Source organism: Anser brachyrhynchus (assembly GCF_964034855.1).
Source record: "Anser brachyrhynchus genome assembly, chromosome: 1".
NCBI lineage: Eukaryota > Metazoa > Chordata > Aves > Anseriformes > Anatidae > Anser > Anser brachyrhynchus.
This window is the reverse complement of record NC_137694.1, coordinates 207,112,543-207,132,316: the sequence shown is the minus strand read 5'-3', so window position 1 is coordinate 207,132,316 and position 19,774 is coordinate 207,112,543. Positions and strand designations below refer to the sequence as shown.

Genomic DNA, 19,774 nt, shown 5'->3' with positions numbered 1-19,774 from the left:
CTCTTTCACATGTACTGACCATTTACTTTACGAAAAGTCAGATGGGCATCCACTTACTCATGAAATAGTTTGAGAAATGCATTAGAATTTTATATGTTTATGAAAATATTTTTTTAACAAGAAACAGAAAGAAATAAATCAGGGCTATGCTATATCAGCCCCTGCTCCACAGGTAAATCAGTGTGGGAAGCAATCAAGTCTGATAGAAACACAATATCTAGCCACAGATGAAGGAAAAATAAAAAGACAAGCAATGTTTTTAACAGCAATCATTGAGATAGAACTCTTTCTGAATTTCAGTCAATTGTCATTTCAAACATGAGAATATTATAAATGGTTATAGAGTCTACATCAGTATAGCATATATACTCTGAGGCTCAGATGATTTACAAGGGGAGGATCCATGGGTTCCTGCTTATTTCATTCTGTTTCTGCATTCACTTGCTTATTAGAATGAGAGCAAGCATTGATTTATTTAATGATTGCTTACCTTCAAATATCATTGCTGAATTTTAAAGCATTTTCTGATAATTAACCACTATATTAGTTCTGTTTGGTCATGTATGGAAAAGAATTTGATGTCAATATCAAATAACTGACAGAATCAGTAAGAAAATGGAGACTCCAACTTCCAGTTATACCTCTATTCCAAAAACATTTCCTCTCTTTTATAACAATAATAATAACTTAATAACTAAAAAAAAAAAAAAAAGTTCATTAAAAAAATAAAATCTTGCTGATTTTGTAAACCAGTTAATGACAGAACAGTGCCAACTCTCAATTATTCTGGAATTTATAATTAGACTTACAGGGGAGCCATCACCATATTTTACTGAATAAGAAAAATCAAGTGGCTTGAAAGGCAAGACTGATGCAGTCAGAGACATAATCTTTTCTCCTTTTGTAGCTAGTGCTACAATGAGAGTTACATTGTTGACTGTCATAAAGCAGACTGAATTAAATGTCAACCAGAGTTTAAAACACAAGTTCCTTCCAGAATGGATTGCATAACCAACTGTACTGGTAAATTACTATGTAGATAAAATAGAATAATTAGGAACAACATATGACAGATGTTTCTCGGTAAATATGTATTGAAAAAGAGAAGTAATAATGTAGTCATAAGACATAAAGTTAGTGAAATACTATTGACCCCAAACATAACTAGTAATAATAATATTGACTATGAGTTACAAAAACTGAGGATTTTATGATGAGCAAATCCAGATAATTCATTTAAACATACAGCCAAAAACCACAAATGCTGATTTTCAAATATATTTTGGAGCTTTAGAGATGTTCCGGAATAAAGCCGTTTTAAAAATATTTTTTAGAAGGATATATCTCTTTTAATAAAGGAATTCATAGATTTGTTGATGCAACATTTTCCTGGATGAAATCATAGAACAGTTAAAATGAAATCATATCAATAATTAAAATAATGCTCTACAAATAATAATATTATGCATTTGTGGAAAATTAAACTATATTGGTAACATTTTGATATGTTTACAACTTTGTGTTATGAAAATAATGATGTTGCTGAAATAAATTTCTGCAATATGCTTGAGACGACATGATACCCTGATTGACTTGAACAATTTAGCATTCATATATTAAAACGATTAAAAAGTTGTTATATAATAAGATTCAGAACACAATCCTAAATCAGAATCATTGTCAAACATCTGCATTTCAAGTAGACACACACTTGAGATTTTTTCATTGTGTTTGGTTCTGTATTTCTTAATCTTTTTATCAATTGTTTAGGAATAAAACCACAATAAAACCACATAAACAAAAGATACCAAATTTGTTGATGACCAAATGTGTAGGGAGAAGTAAATAAAGGAGGAGGACAAGTCATCCCTATAGTCTGTAAGCAAACTGCATGTGTTTGAAGTATAAAAGCACACATCAAAGGCAAAAATGTAGGTCATGATAATGCAATGGCAGCTTCTGTCTTGAAAGCTGCAGTTTTGTAATGGTCTTATCATGACAAAGGGTAAAAAAAAAAAAAAAAAACAGAGTAACTTCCTACTACTACATTGTTACCAAAAAGATTAATATGATCTTATGATTATAAACATGGGAATACTCCACAAGATTAAAACAACAACCAACCAAACAAACAAAACACCCGTGTTTGCCAAAGTTATAAAACCTGCTGTGATTCTGTGCACAGTTCTGGCCTCCATTTATTAAGAAGGATACTGAAACCCTCAGAAAAGATTCAGAAAAGTACCACTGTATGACTGATGGACTGGAAAACATGCGTAACAATGAAAAAAAGGATGAAATCAATCCAGTTAGCTTATCATTCAGACCACAAGGAAGAGTCTCAATCACATGCCATAAGAACCTAAAAGAGAAATAGAACTTTGACAATAGATAACCCCTCAGTCTAGAAGATAAACATATTAAAAAGATCACTTAGAAACTAGAAAAATTCAGACTAGGAATAAACTATAATTTTTAACTAGGCAAATATCACAGATGATGGGGGGTTAATTGTCACAAAAACTAATTACAATTGCAGTGTTTATTCAGTGATTTTTTAAGACAAAATATTCCTGATATTACATCTAGAAAGATGGGAATTATTGGTGTTAGCAGCACTGTGTATCTGAAAAATATAAGTCCCATAATAATAAAACTTCCAGTGGATTTCTTTATTCCCTTTGTTACAGCATTTGCTATTTCTAGACCATTATTAGACCTCAGAACCCACAGAGACCCCTGGAACTGTCTTTTCCCATTCTTTACCGAAGGATTTTTCAATACAGGTCCCTATTTTATCCTTTTTTATGATTTTCTGTGTCTAAATAGTCTGACGTGTCATGAATACACAAGGTTATTTAGCCACATTTGCCTGTCCTGAATAAGGACATCTTTTCTTATCTGTCACCCTTATGATTGCTGCAGAACTTACCAGTATGATCAAAATAATGTAATTTAGAGAAAAACTGTCACTCCCACAGCTCACTGATTCTGAGGATTTTGCAAGGTGATATAGTATATAAAGTAAGACAATTTGGTATATCTGGCAATGTAAACTATGTCTATTAAAAAACATATATTGAAATCTTCAGTTTGAATTCATACAACTTCATGTAACTTATCAATATATTTACCATTATCAAGTCTACAATGTCAGAAAGTGAGTATTGATCATTGGCACTTATATAATAAGACCTGTTTTCTGATGATTGCTCAAGACACTCTAAATTTCCAGAGTATTCCAAATGTGTAAAAGACCAGATCTATTCTAGCCATTATTTTGCATTCAGTCTTCTGGCAAATGGATCCAGCTGTGCACAACTGCAGGTTGGAAAGTTTTTGCCAGTTAGTTCCAATTTCCTGATCCACAAAAGAAGTAAGATGAATATAAAACCTGTCAGAAGAAGGATTGTGATGGGCAACATTATGTCAAACCTTTTAGAGTACTGAATCCTGGGAAATGCTTTTGGATAAACTTTTACAATGAAAAAAAAAAAAAAAAAAAAAGAAAAGTATTTTACACTGTGTGTCATTAATCTTTTACATGTGTGAATCTGAAACTCCACACTCAACCAATCCATGTACAACACCAATTGGCTGAGAAGATACCAGCAAGAAAGATTATAAAACATAGTCATAAAGGATATAATCTACATCAGAAACAGAAAATTAAGACAGAGGTTCTTGAGCTTCTCCTCCAAACTTCTATAAATGCAGATAGATCCCTTTTGGTTCTCTCCCAGATCATAATGGAATAATGGAACTGGTGGCATCACTGTCCCTGGGGGTGTTCAAGGAAAGGCTGGGCCTTGTGCTTAGGAACATGGTTTAATGGGTGACATTGGTAGTAGGGTGGTGGTTGGACCAGATGATCTTGAAGGTCTTTTCCAATCTTAATGATTCTGTGATTCTGATGTTATCTTTCACTTAAAGACCTTATACAGCTAAAAGCAAATCAAAATTCCTGATGGACAAAGGCTGTGTAGGACCTCTTAACTAAAAGTGGATATGCAGTAACTTTCCTGATACCTCTAAAACTAAACTTCCCATCTGCTCAACAATTAAGCTCTAATTACAGCAAATTTATACTTGAATACTTAAAAGTATATTTACTACTTTGCCCTGAGCATCACAAAAATGAAATGAACCAATTTTTGTTTGTTTGCTACTCTTAAGGAGGATGATTTTGAAACTGATATTGTAGTTTCCAATTTTTACTTTTCATCATATAGAGGGATCATATTTTCAAGCTTTGCCTCAATGCTCTAAAGGCTGCAAGTATTTTTCCCCAATGAAGCTTGTGATTTATATGTAATGACTTTCCTCCAGGAGTAAATGCTGTAAGTACATGCTCATAGATCATGAAACATGGAGTGTCTGATAAGTTAACTCTTGGGAGAAGGGATGTTGACTGTTCTTATTCCTGGAAATGAGATTCATGGAATCCCCACTTGGTTTCAAATGGCTTGGAGAATTGAATGTATTGAGACTAGTCAATAACCACCAGTTCTTTACTTACACTTTTTAGCTCTTTCTGAACATTAGTGTTATTTCTTAGTGCCCAGGATCAGTCCCCTTAGATATCATACACATTACCAAAAGCACACTCTTTGGTTCCTGTGCAAAACCACGCATAGGCCAAATGATGCTTCACTGTCATTCCACCCCCAGGTTTAGCAAAAGCAGTGCTGTAATGTCATTACCTGGAACAAAACACAGATAAGAACTCAGCATCCTACCTCCAAGAGAAGTTGTTCTTTCTGAGAACCCTGATCAGAATGATTAATTCTAGTTGTCTACATATGCTTGCTTTCCAGTGTTTGAACAGCTGCAGCTATGACTGTAACTGTAACTGGTCATATAAATGTAATTTTAGGTACCTCTGGATCGATTTGGATACTTAATTAAAAAAGGTCATGGTTCCTAAGTAGATATAGCAGCAAATTAACATCCAGCCCTTTTGGATCCTCCTCCTCTTTGTGCCACAAGCACGTGGGGTTTCTTTGCAAATTCTCTCACCCCACCACTGAGTTTGCTTTGATGTAAAATGGAGCTATTAAGAGTGTTTTCTCCTGTAACACAACATGAGAACTCTCAGTAAGTATCAAAGCAGAAGTTCTATATATTTATTATTTTTTTTAGATACCCAAAAGTAAACATATTGGTTTAAACTGACAAGTCTATGAAGTGAAGGTAATGAAAATAGTAGAGTGGGATATAGATTTTCAGAAAACATCTAGTTTATACCTGGGATAAGATCCAAGTTCATTGAAATGAACAGATAGCGTAGTGCCTCCATCACACATTTCTACTACAATGACTGCACAGAGAAAGCTAACAGGCATTATTTCCTCAGCAACAGCTTAAGTGCAGACCCAGCTTCATCCAATACTAGATTTGCCTGATTTTCTCTCTCTTTGGGACGTCATCATGGAAATAGTCTTGATTACTTAATGTTTCTTAAAATGGTACTAGCTTAGCTAATCAATGTTATTCTGTTGTTAAGCAGGATATTTTTTCCTTTCTAAAACAATATTGATTACCTAATTATTGCCATTAAAAGCACCCAAACCAACACACATTTAAGCCACTGATAGCATGGTTGTTATTGAAACTCTCACCAGTAATACTATTCTATTGCTACTCAGTTTGCAAAGCTTATCTATTTTTAAACAGCTTAAACTTACTCTCCGTCTTAATATTTTGCAACTTTCCCCCCCCAGCTTCCACCAGCAGGCAGTGCAAAATTAATAACAAGCAACAGGATCAAAGAGCTTGTTCCAGAAAGCAGTGATACAAGACACAAAGAAAGGGATGTGGCAGTGAATATAGACACAACACCTGTTTCGATTTTTTTTTTTAATTTAAAACTTAATTCAACCTCATTCAAACCTATTTTAGAAAGCAATTGACAACAGGAAAAAATATAAAATTGGCAGGAAACTGAGACTTTGGTGTTGAGAATTAAGAACTTCAAACTGTGATTTAGAATATATATGTGTATCTATATATATATATTGCTGTTGCATCATTAGGAGAATTTGGCTCTACAGCTGTATTTATGATTATTGAAGGATTCTTATGTTTATATTTAGCCATAAAATTATACATACTTAAAAGCTCTGATACATCCTTAAAAAGGCAACAGCCAACCTGTCTCTGTAGTCATCTGTTTTAACCTAATATTCAACGTACTTCAAGGGATTTGGCCTAGGTGACAAATCATTGTCTTTTTCTAACTTTTCATTGTTATAAGTGACTTGTATCATGCATTGTATATATGATTGTGTATATGCTTCTACGTATGCATTTTTGTGCATGTGTACCCTAGTAAATAAGTATTATACGTTTATGTACCCCTTTTGAAATATCTATGTATAGATAATAGGAGTATAGTATCCTTTTAGTTTATGCATAACATTTATTATAATCAGAGAATTCACACTGCAGATATAGTATGCATAAAACATACACTGTGTAACACCAGACAAGCTTTTTAAGACCCATCTGCACAAATGATGTGATACCTATAAGGCCCATATCAGCCTCATGAAAGGCTAATAACTTTTAGAAAAGGGAATGGTGATGCTCTGCAAAGAAGCTAAAGAAGAAAGGTCCTTAAGCTGCAACATCTCTGGAAAATATAAGTAGACATGGTCTGATACTTTCTTGGTCAGGTTTGACATGCTTTCAAAAGTGAGCACCTTCATTGTTAGATATATCAGAAAGGTCTTTAAATTAGCAAAACTACAGTCTCAGAAACAGTTTTTCCTTGTAAGGGGCACAAGATGTAGAAGGTGGAGTGATAATTCATGGAAGCACTTGAGATCATGTCAGCTAGGGTCTCAGCTGTTCAAATATACATACAGCAATGGATGTTTTTTGCCTATGCAGCTAAGCCTAAGAGCCTCACTAAGTTTTTGTGCCTGCAGCTTTCTGTTGGCCTCTGAGGCTGACAGAAAGCCCTGCCTCTGTGGCTTTTACTTTGCTGCCTCAACATCACACTCTCAAGCAGGAGGGACAGATGAACCCGACATCCCTTGTAAGCATCTTGAATACAACCCTGATGGACAAGATGGAGCACAAAAATATAGCAAGATAGTTGAGAAAAAGAGAATAAAACTGGAAGGATTTGCTGCTGGACCATGCTTAATCATGCAACTCCTCCTGTCCAGCCTCAGTAATGGCTTTTAGTGGGAACCGTTGGTCGATAAGAAACATGAAAGTCAGTAAGTCGACTTGAATTTGATATAAATTGATTTAAGCTCAAATCAAATCTTTTGATTTTTGAGTTTTGTTTTTGCTGAAAGAACAAATTAAGCAAAACCATTAATCTACAATAACATGACAGTCTTCTCCTATGATAATCATAAAAACACCCATATTGCTGTCACCAGACAACCCACAAAACAACCATCAGGGTACCAGAAAAGGGCATGGTGGGAAAGGTAGACAAAGAAAGAGGAAACTATTATGTTTCTTTCTCCTTGGTACAATTTTTCTGGCCAAGAATGGACTTACGCTCAAGTCACTTCTTGCTATGGGACCTGGCATGCTGCCACATATGTTCCCGCTCACAAGCAGCATCAGTGTGCTGGCTGCAATCTACTTCAAAAACAAATGAGGTCCAAAAATATCCTCCTCTCTAAACAGGTTGTGTGTGTGTGTGTGTGTGCATGCTTGCATGTGTGATTTATGCAAAAATCCTGTAAAAATATTCTGGTTCATCAAAAGTCTAATTTACATACATTTTTTGGACACTGTAGAGGCTGATTAACATGATGTATCGCAATTCAGAAGGAATGTTGACTGAAGCATTTTAGGAGCCTGGGATGCGGGAACATGAGTTAGATAAGCATATGGAGCTCAGTGAATGAAACAGGAGGCTGCCTATCCTGCTATGATTTATGTTCCTCAACTTGTGAGAACTTGATGGCTTTCAGATAACAGTTTGGTTTAGAAAAATCTAGTACAATGAAAAAAATGTTAGAGAGCTCTCTTTATTCATTTTTGATATGCCCAACTACATCTTCCATCTTCTTTCATAAACATGAGGTTTTAATGTCTTTCTTTTTAAAAGAGTAATAGCTAGCGCTATAAACTCATTTACAAATAGTAAGTTAAAATAGTTAAATGAAAACATTTAGAAATTATTTTTTATCACCTGAATTTAAAGAAACCATTGCAACGTTCATCTTGCAAAGTAAAATTGAAAGGTATTTTATATTAGGTCTTTAAAATGTAAGCAATAACTTACCCATGCACCTGAAACTAGATTAATGTTAAATTTTCTCATCATTTATTTAATTCCTTTTATTTAATTGGATACTGACATTTCTCCAGAGTCATACAATATGAGAGAATCACATAATTGTTCCCTAACTGCTTTCTGTATCACCAAAACAATGTAAATACCACTCTCTTGCCAAGTCCAAATCTCCAACTAGTGGAAATGTTTGCTACTAGCTTTCGTGAAAGGAAATCACCTCATGCATTATTCACGCTGCCGTAGCTCTGCTTTGTAACTTTCCAGCAAGGAAACAGTATTTCCCTGCAATGAGTTACTCCTCCTCACCCTCAACAATGTCCACTACAGTTAATTATTGGTTTGCAAGGGCTGATAGTCCAGAGCACAGGAGACAAAGAGGAAAGTACTCAGCATCACAGTGTCAAATGATCGATCAGCTGATGGGAGACCAAATTTCCCATTATTATGACATATGGGGGTGCTTATTGTTTTATGAACAGCATATTTATGCTGTTGTGTTTTTTTTGTTTTGGTTTGGTTTGTTTGTTTTGGTGGTGTTTGTTTTCTGTTTGTTTGTTTTCTCATTTTAGTGCTAAAATTTAAAACCTGACGATATCCAGCCATCCTTCTGGGGAACGATAACTGGTACATTACTGGAATAGTTCCAAGAGGACAGAAAAAGGATCACTGGACCAGTTAAGAGCTACTACTGCTCAGGGAATCTCTGGGACACCTTTCTTTCTAAATTTCTTCTCTTCTGTCAGGATATAATTTAACTATGACCTTTTAACCCCTTGGTACATGTGCAAGCCTTTGGAGTGTCTGCAGGCAGAGGCTTTTTACCCATGCACCCACTTCAGCCATTTATAAATTTGGGGATTCAGAAGCCAGGTAGCTTTTGCAGCATTTCAAGGACTGTGATGGCCCTAACATTGACACTTGATTTAGACACTAAAGCAAGCACTAAGTTTCCTTATAAGTCAGTGGGGAGAGACAATATTTTCTAACAGGATGTAAGGGAAGAAGTATTCATCTTAACCCAGCCTTCATGTCTAATGGAAAAGAGCTGAATCTTTCCAAGAAGCAGCTGGTGACAACAGGAACTCTCCCCACTTACACATGGTAGACCATTAGGGCTCATCTTTGTTGTTAAATGTAGAATGTAGTGCTAAGATGCTCCAGGATGCCCTCTTCACTCTCAAGCTTTCACTGCAGGAAGACTCACATCTTTCAAAGGTGTTTTCATCGGCCCCATGTCTATCTTACACCAAGAGAATAAGCGCCCATTTGAGGTAATAATGATTTGGTCAATACAGTCAGCAGAGCCTAGAAAGCTATTTAGCTGACCAGACAGATATCTATTTTTAGGATTAATCTGGAGCTGAATACTACAATTGGCTTCTGGCTGGAAGTTACCGCTGACATATAAGAATACTCTCAATGGGTTTTAGCTGTCCAAACAGAATTTTCTAGCTCCATTAGGACACCTAGAGGTTATCTGAAACATTTTCATAACATTGCCAAGTACTACACAGGACTTGCAGGAGACTCCTGCCCTCTCATATGACAGCTGGAGGCCAGGTGGATTTCTTAAAACATTTCAGATATTACCAGACAATTATAATTAGAATCACATAATCATAGAATATCCTGAGTTTGAAGGGACCCACAAGGATCATGGAGTCCAATTCCTGGTTCCACACAGGAATACCCCCAAATCAGACCCTGTGTCTGAGAGCGTTGTCCAAATGCTTCTTAAATTCCACCAAGCTTGGTGCCATGACCACTGCCCTGGGGAGCCTGTTCCAGTGCCCAACCACCCTCTTGGTGAAGAACTCACCAAGGGGAGACCTCATCGCTCTCTATAGGTACCTTAAAGGAGGCTGTAGAGAGGTGGGGGTTGGTCTATTCTCCCACGTGCCTGGTGACAGGACGAGGGGGAATGGGCTAAAGTTGCGCCAGGGGAGGTTTAGGTTGGATGTTAGGAAGAACTTCTTTACTGAAAGGGTTGTTAGGCATTGGAATGGGCTGCCCAGGGAGGTGGTTGAGTCGCCATCCCTGGAGGTCTTTAAAAGACGTTTAGATGTAGAGCATAGTGATATGGTTTAGTGGAGGATTTGTTAGTGTTAGGGCAGAGGTTGGACTAGATGATCTTGGAGGTCTCTTCCAACCTAGACGATTCTGTGATTCTGTGAACTTTCTCCTGATATCCAACCTGAACCTGAATTAGGCACCCAAGTCATGTCCTATACCTAACAGATCTAAGGTTTTCTGGAAGGGTAGCCCCTACAGTACAATAAAGTGTCTCAGAATGCACGACTAGAAAAAATCAGGCAGAGGGGAGCCTGAGTTCAACCAGAAAGAGTCCCAGTCTCCTATTCCTACTCTTTGGGATATGATATATGCATACTTCAGAACAGTACATGATAAAAATTAGCAGCAATCATAGGAATGGAAATTAAACACCAGAAAAATGAAAACACCACTAATGAAAATACTAGAGTCAAATTTCCTATTCCCTTCTCTCCTTCTGTGCTGGGCTTTTATACACAAGGTTGCAGAACCTAACCAAAAAAAGGATTCAACTTCCTTCTTCTCCAGAGTACTCCTTAGCTTGGTAGTAGACTTCACTCATGGGAGAGGGGAGTCTAAATGCCCAGGCTGAAGTGGAATTAAAACTCAGGTCTTCCACCTTCTGGAAAAGCATGCTGATTATTTGCCATTATGGAAAAAATGGGCATGACAACATCACAGTGACAGCTACAAATGAGTTACTATAGTACTGACCAAATCTGAGGCTTTAGGATTCCCCGAGGTGTTGACTGCAGTCAAATGGCTATTAAGCCTGGATAATTAAGCTCTAAATGTGCTATCCATGGAGCCTAGAAGAGCATGTGTTCAAAGTGGACATCTACCGAAAGCAAACACCTAGAGATAGCCCAAAGGAACTTCCACGCTAAGCAGAGAGACGTATAATGTGCTTAGTTATCAGTTTAGGCAGCACTAGGAAGCAGAAGAACTGTATCACATTCTAGGACTTGGATGTGTGCTTTTTCATGCTGATTTTAACATGATTTAGAAATATCTTACACATGAGAGAAGAAAAGAAGAGGGGCTTGCTGATCTTCATGTTTGTAGATGTACGTGTTTTAAGCCCACTGACCAGCTTACAAAAATGTTATAATCTAGGCCAAAATAATTGGGATGTTCTGGAGACACTTCATTTAATATTTTTTTCAGCATTTTTTTATTCAATCTGTGTCAAGTAGTGACAGAATTTGAGAATAAAATAAGAGTCATAAGCATTGCATTGCCTGAAGCTGGCTTTCTGACAATACTTCTGCTGAGAAAGAAGTAAAGCTCTATTTGCTAAAGCATACTATTGTGGCTGGTCTGTAGACGTGATATGAGCTTAATGCTGCTAGCAGCTGCTGGAGTCTTTCTTTAGACTATGCAGTAGCTGTATTTCTCCACAAATACAAGCCTCCATGTCTCCATCAACAGAAGCATAACAAGGACGAATACAGTTTGGGAAGGGCTCTCGTGGCAGACAGATGGCAGCACTTTTGGTGTCTAGGGTAGACAGGGGATGAGGGTTCATGATGAATTATTAAGCTCACAGGCTGGCATTCTAATTTAACCCTGCAGTGTGCAGGAAGGCACCCAGCGGGTCCCACCAGTCAGCTCACCAGTGCTCGCTGTCACCACTGGGTGTCTCACCGACCAACTTTTCAGGAAGGTTAAGACAGCGATGATCCTTACTGCACAAGGATGGAAGAAGAAACTCAAGCACCAATTGCAGTTTACAAGAAGATGTGGCTGGATCTGCAAGTTACAGGGAGAAACAGGACTACCCAACCTCCAGCCCCAGAAAAGACCGACGGGGACAACACTGAACAGGGGGGTGAAATTTCTCTGCAGATAATTTCAGCCATTATTGCAGCTGCATTGTCAAAAATGATTTCTAGCTAGAGATACAGCTCAGCATAGTGAAAACCTGTTCTTCCCCAAAGAGGTTATTTCTCTTCCTTTGTATGTAAATCATCTGGTTTGATTTCATGCTGTGCATGGCGCTGTGAATGCAAGTGGAATGTTCCCTGTTCAACTTAGAGTTCACATTGATGCTACTGATAGTGAAATCAGTTAATTAGCTCTGAAGGTGTTAACAAAGGAGGAAAGTTCTTCTGAAAGCAGACTATGCCTGAAACCACACATTTCTATGGCATTACTCTGAAAAAAAAAAAAAAAAAGAGAAAAAAAAAATTCATCATACCAAAATAGCATTAAGGAAAGACACATTAAACAGGAGAGTAGTAGCCAGGGGAATCTTAAAGTTAATCCAGCATATTGCTGTAAAAAGGCTTGCCATCTGGATCCTAGTTTGCTACAATATTGAAGCTTCATGGCATTTTCTTCCCTTCATCTTCATTTTCAGCTATCAGTCATTAGAGAGCTGAAAAAGCTGTGCAGCACTCCAGTGCTGCAGCACGCTTGTGATAGAAGACACTTTCAGAAATCCCTGTTGAAGCGTGTAAATACTTAACTATCTTCTACAACTCTGCAGTCTCTGTGTAACCAGCCTCTGACAGACTCACAGCCATGTAGCAGTAATAATTATACAAGCGTTGGTGTGCAAAGTACACAAAAGAAGGCTGTTTTTCCAGGTGGAAGTGCGAATGCTCTGTCACCTTCACCAATCACTCCAGATCTTAATAACTTCACTAATCTGTCATGAGCCATTTCAAAATCCCCCTCTTTGCCTCCGGTATTGCAGGCAGCAGCAAAAGGGACCCCTTTGCATAAAACACCTCAAGACACTAGAGGGCTTGGTAAACGTAGCGCTGCGAGACCGTAACTTAACGAAATGCATGAGTCTCCGGATGCCGGTTTTGACTAGCAAGCCAGCACAGAAACGCATCAGCGATTGCATTTTATATGATCGACAAATCTGCTTTGAAGAAGGGCAGGGGTGAGATGGCCAAGAGGGCGAGCAGAATTACCTCTCGCTTCTTCAGAAGCAGTGGTGGAGGTCAGGAAGGAGGCAGCATGAGACTGCCGTGGCGCAGAGCCTGGCGCACATTAAAGCAGCCGACAGGACTTTGTGTGTCTTAAAGGCAATTAAAAAGAGAAGGTTTGGGAGGGTGCTGGGGGGTTGGTGCTCACTTGTTGGGTTTTTGTTTGGTGCTGATTTGTTTGTTTGTTTTTGTCTCCCTAGGCTTTGGTGAAAGGAAAGATAAAAGGAGGTTGCTCTGATACCTGCAGTTATTGCACACAGGCAGTTTTTTGTGCCCAGTGAGTGAAAAGACAAATTCTCCATTTTGGCTATTTTTCCTGGAATAAAACCAAGCTTTAAAGGAACGGATCCAGGTCCTCGGGTCACAGAAATTCAAACAGCACCAAGGGAAAGTGAGATTTTACACCAGTTTGGACATATGTAAACAACTTCTGCTCATGTAAACAACTTCCTACTGATTTCAGGAGGGTAATCTGATTTCCTCTCCCTGGAAACAGAATCTGACCCATCAAGTTGTTTTTCTCACGTGTATTTAAATCCACTTTTTTGCCTGCAGCCCCCATCATGAGCCACAGCACACTACAACTACAGAAGGGGAAAAAAAAAAAGAAAAAAAAAAAACACCAGAAAGTTTGTGCCTAAGCACCAGGCTGATTCAGATGGCATTAAAAATGAAGACAGATGAAAAGGACAAACAGTTTTTCCCTGTCCCTGCTCCGAGTAGGACACAGTGAGTGACAGCCCACCGTGGGCTGAGGGCTGGAGCATCCCTGCTGCCACCACGCTGACCTTGGCACCAGAGAGCAGCACGGTCCAGCCTGAGTGAGGACTGCCAAGGATGTGCCCCTGGACAATAGGAAGCTTAAATTCACTTTGAGCACACATAAATATCTCCACTCATCACACTTTGGAGATACAGGTGTGCTGCAGCTCCTGCCGCTTCCCAGGGACTGGGAGGATTTTTAAAGAAGTAATCACTACCAGCCTCAAGAGGGTTTCCAATGAGTTTTTATATGACAAAATTCCTGCCTGGATGTTTTATTTTGTTGTGCAGTTACTGAAATCCGCAGTATGTTACATTAATAAGATGTTTTTAATTATACAGAAGTCATTGAGCTACAAGCAGCTAGGATTATTTAGCTTCCTTTAGTAACTTACTGCTAGACACACACACATACATGCACACGTGCTTCCTCTGTATTTTCAAGAGGATTCTATCTGCAGGGGAGGACCATCTCTGTTCCTTGTAAAATTCTGATAAATTACAAATGGGAAATTTCTTAAGGGGAGAGTAATCAAATCACTTTCCATCCTTTAAAGTAGACTGAGTACAATGGGCTTCTCTAACCTTAGCAACATCCCCAAATAAGTATTCAGTCATTATAAATACCAGATGTACCAAGTTAACATTTTATCATAACAGCATTAACAACGTCATAAACTCAGAAGAAACTGTATAGCATTAGGGCAATAAAGTCCCATGAGAAGCAGTGTATAAACTACACTTCATTTTCATTGCTGTTGACCTGTTAGCAAAAGAATCCACAAGTATAAGCAACAGATCAAGTTGGCTGCAAGTAAATAAGATGTGCAGACATCTATTTACTGCTTTACATCCTTGTCTGTATTATGTTTATTTGAGGAAACACTCATAAGTTGCTAATCAAAATATCTCAACCTGCCAAACACTTTTATCTAAGTTCCCATCCCCTTGAAAAGTCAGAATTATCATAAAAAAGTCTTTGGAGGAAAAATCCAAACAGGATGAATATTCATGCTTTTCACAGCTGTTACATTTATGGAAATGCAATAACAGCAAACTTCTTGGATTTGGCAAAGAGTTTTTTACCAGATGAATACATGCCAGTAAAAGAACTTAAGTGAAATGAAAAGCCTGCCTCACTTCTCTTTTCTAAGGAGGTGTGCTGCAGTCCAGAGCATTTTGAAAGTTAATGAAAGAGTCTTTTTTTTTCTTTTCTTCAAATTTCAGAACTTGTATGCAAATTTCAGCTGGCAGTGCATACACAGACCATATTTAATAAACACATCAATTTGAAAGCAATGTTCCATGTCCACAGTTAAACAGCTGATGACTGGAAATTTTGCCCTGATAGAAATAATAGTATTTTATTTGCATGTGATACAAAATGCAGCCAGAGTTGTCATCTTCCCTGAAAGTTTAATGCAATCATACAATTTTAGCCCTTAACAAACAATCTGCATTGTTTACTGAGGGGAAAGAAAATAAAACAAAATAAGGTACCTGGCCATTTCTTTCTATTGATATGCTTTGCTAAAGCCATGCTCCAGCAGCCCACGGTGTAAAACTGCATAGACCAGGAATGTCTGCAAGTGAGATGCACAGATAGAAACATTCAGCACAAGATGTAAGGCAAAGAAGACTGCAACATACCTTCAGCAGTGTGCTCCTTCCTTCCCAGCCAGCCAGTTCTCAAGGATATACACTACTGATGGGACTAGGAAAGTAATTGTAAATGGACTACTAATAAGTAGATTCATGAAACCAGATGTGACAGCAGGGTGTCACTAGGTCCTTTTTAAACTTGCCTCCAGTGCTGTCTCCTAGTTCCTCCAGACAGAATTAGACAGTTGATGCTAGGATCAGAGCTGAAGAAGCAAGGGTGCTTTTTGACTGCAGTTGCTAATGCTCCACTTTCAGGGAAAGCGCAGAAGTATGTGTGTGCCTGCACTAACTGCACACACTCATCAGCCTGCTACAAGCAGGGAGATGTGATATGCATACTGAAAGAGCTGTGCAGGGAGGAGTAGTTCAGAAGCACACCCAAGCCTGTTCTGCTTGTAATTGCACCCTACTGACCTCCCTGGGCTGGATCACTGCTGGATAATTCATCAATAAGTCTATCAGTCAATAAGCAATAGATCCGAAATAGTGCATTAGGGGAGGGGAGAGGAGGGGACAAATGCAGCTCCATACCTTCATGCAGCAAACTTTCAAGACAGCTGTTTTACATTTCTCTGCCCTTAACATTCCCACTGCAAATGTCATGGTCCATAGGTGAAGGCAATTGGATTTCATTTTAATTAATAATCTGAAAGAGGATTTCTTTAGCCATGATAAAGCACATTTTTTAACTAGAGTCCTTAATGAGAACTGCTGTTATCCCAGGGGTTACAAGAGTACCAACAGATCCCAGCTGTGACGACGGCCCCACAGAGCGAGGTGTTGCACAGACTTACTAAAAAAAAAAAAAAAACAAAAAAAAAAAAGCACAGAACTTACAGTTAGATTGGATCTGACAAATATCAGTAAAATATCAGTATCTTTACTTTTCAGGGGAAAAAAAAATAGCTTCAGAGAGGGAAAAGATATGGCCAAGGTCACACGTACACAATTTGAAATAGGATGTGGGAGATCTGGATTCAGTTTCTTATAAACAAAAACAGACTGCTTCTGTAAATGTGAATTACCAACTTGTGGTAACAGGCTGCCATCATCAACAAGCTTTGGTATGAGCCAAAGTGGCAACTGTCCATCTTGCCGCCTTCTATCTTTATGTCTTCAGGTCAGTTCGTTTTTAATAGCAATATCATAATAAGACAGCGCTGTTAAAATGCAATGTTTTCAAATGAATTTGACAGTGCAGGCTTGACAGGTGATTCTTCTGCTGGAATGTGCTCCAGTCTTCTAGAAAAGTGAGCTGTATTGTCAGCTCACACATTTGTTTAAAACGAAGCTGTAGCATTAAAATTGTTTCACCTGGTCACCCTCTGCTTTCTACATATTAGTCCTCCTCTAGATCCCACAGGGGGGCACTGGTTTCAGAATGGCTTGATGGGGAAGAAAAATGTACAAGGAGTCATCAGCAGCAGGGTCTGGCAGCCTTGGGGTAGTTCTGGAGATCATCCATCCCTGTACTACCCGTATCCTTCTTTAATTATGAGGTGGGGTCTTATCAGATCTGATCTTTTTACAGCTGCGGGCCATAAAAAAGTCTTCAGAGACATGAAAAATCTTCAGAGACTCCCTGTAGTAGCAGTATGTCTGTAGGGAATATTACCTCAGTTAAGGAAAGAGTTTCTTTTTGGCTACTGTTGTTTACAGACTACTGGACAGAACAAACAGCCTCAAGTCCGTTGTGTTTGGAGTCTTAATGAACAAACAATATGAGACAGACACACTGTAGCAGAGCTTGCAAAATGCAGTAATACTGAAAAAATACAGGATCAAACCTACGTCTCTCTTCTATAAATGTATTATTATTAACTGCTATTATATGATGTCAGTAAAATCACTCAGAACTATCTTAGTTCACGTCTACATTGACATTAATGAGAATTTTCCTACAGGGAGAAGAATTTGGTCCCTGAAAAACAGTTTTGGAAATCCAACAGGAATAGTTTTTTGGAACATTTTCAGAGATGTTAAATATGGCTAATTTAATTTGATTACCTATCACATTTAGCTGCAAGCAAATACTTAAGCTCCTATCCTGTATCACATCTGGTAATTTGGGGCAGTTCTATTGTGTTTTTTTTTCTTTTTTTTTCTTTTTTTTTTCTTTTTTTTTCTTCCTACTCCAGAAAAAGAAGATCCTAAGAAAACTGCAAACCTGCAAACATTTAATCAAAGAGGAAATGCAGAAAACCAGGCAGCCCAAGAGGACTGGTTCTGGGAGCAAAATTATTGCTCAGAAGGCATAAGCTTTTCCAGATATCTCTGAAATGCTGGCATCATATAGGGTTGTCCTGATCTTAAGACTGGCATGTACTGTAGGCTCTGGAGATGGAAATAAGTGTTGGAAAGAGTGAAATGTGGTGGGAAAAGATCTGTGCAGAAACATTTGGGGCACTTGTGAATGATGCAAGGGGCTAGGATCAGAAATAATGGGAATGTGGGTGGGATAAGAGATGCTGATAGTTTCTTTGGCATGTGCTACGTTTACGGGAGCACATCGACATGGAGTACAGTGACCAAACATGGATCTCCTTGTCCTCCACCTTGACCAGAAGTGACATAAAAGATGAAAGTCCTGTCCTCCCTCTCATCTGGTTGGCATCTCTATGAAAATAAGTTCCCATTTAGTGTTGGCAGTCCTGCCTGAACTCATAGCTGACAATCTTCTGTGAATGTTGTTAGCATGGCACCATGCTCAGGACAGTTATTGCTGCCTCTCAGTGGTGTAGACTTACACAGGCTCAGTGCCAGGCTAATCACGTCATGGGTCATTGTTGTTCTGGTTATTGTTACATCTTTATTGTTGCAGAGTAAAATACAATACAATACAACACAGTACAACACAGTACAATACAATAGAAAGAATAGAGGGGAAAAACATTCCAAGAATGGATTTTATTGCATGTTAACGTGGGTTCAGAACAGATTCTAGGAGTTCTGGGATTTTTTTCAGATCTTTAAGAGTCTGACAAAATGTACAAGCCACATTAAACACTAAATAAACTACTAGTGATTTGAAAAAAAATACACACATAAATTTAAACATTCATTGAATCAATATTTCTCTACAGAGAAAACAACACCCCTTACAAAAAAAAAAAAAAAAAATCTATTTTCCTGCAAGATAGGATCTCTTAATGAAAATATCCCCTCACTCTAGAACACAGCCTTGAAATATTCAGTAAACCAGGGACAACAACAACTACCTACTTCCTTCAAAGGACATTTTTCCCTGTGAACAAATTACTTGAGTCAAATAAAAGAAAATGAGTTTGTTCTCATTGTTTTTAAAATGAAAAAAAAAAAAAAAAAAAAAAAGCACAGCAAAAGGCTTAATCTAGCTTTTCTTTTTTAACACTTGTTTCTTATGAGAATTTAAAAGGGGTGATTTTAAACAATCTTTTAAAACATTTATAGAAACAACACCTGCCCTGGGAATCAAAGTTTCAACATGGTGAAAGTAGGACACCCAAAAGACAATAGTGGTGTTGTAAAATTTTAACTTTTAGAGTTGTTATGCTGGACAATTTCAAAACATTTAAGAAGATAAACATCATTCATACTGGCTTTTCCTGATCTCTTTAATAAAAGTCTGGAATTTTCATAGAAAACAAGATGACGTATCTTCACTCCTCATTTTTCACTAAAATTTGGCTAAATCAGTCCTCAAGAGAGAGGTCTAGCTAATATGCTTGAGCATAAAGTAAAATTAAGAATAAATTAATAAATAAAAGGATGGGTTAAAGCTGACTTGTACTGTTTAATTCCTGACCTAGATTTAAATATATTTACAGTGGGAAACCAAGAAAAGACAGAAAATGATTGTTACACAGGGCTTACTTTATTTCTTTTGGAAGAGTCAAGGTTAAAGTAGACTTGGAAGACTGTACAAAAACAAACCATTTTCCAAAGACTGAAGAAGAAATAAGACCCATGAAGCTGTAAGGAACTGGAAGTAGAGCTCATATAAACTTATTGTAGGACTCATGAAATCCAGGGAGAAAGACAGATGTGATTGCATCCATTTTCAATGAATTCATTATGTCTCTATGTAACTTTCTTGCTTTCTGGGTGC

At 37.8% G+C, this 19,774-nt stretch overlaps 1 protein-coding gene across 3 annotated transcripts in view; it reads right to left on the bottom strand.

Annotated features, from left to right (window-relative positions):
* The window catches only part of TENM4 (teneurin transmembrane protein 4), a 1,681,110-nt gene extending 1,665,079 nt beyond the window's left edge, over positions 1-16,031 (bottom strand). For all 3 annotated transcript variants that reach the window (XM_080576311.1, XM_080576312.1, XM_080576313.1), the window contains exon 1: positions 15,676-16,031. The gene's annotated coding sequence lies outside the window, so the exon portion shown is untranslated. The remainder of the gene's footprint in view (positions 1-15,675) is intronic.
* Between the last annotated feature and the right edge of the window lie 3,743 nt (positions 16,032-19,774).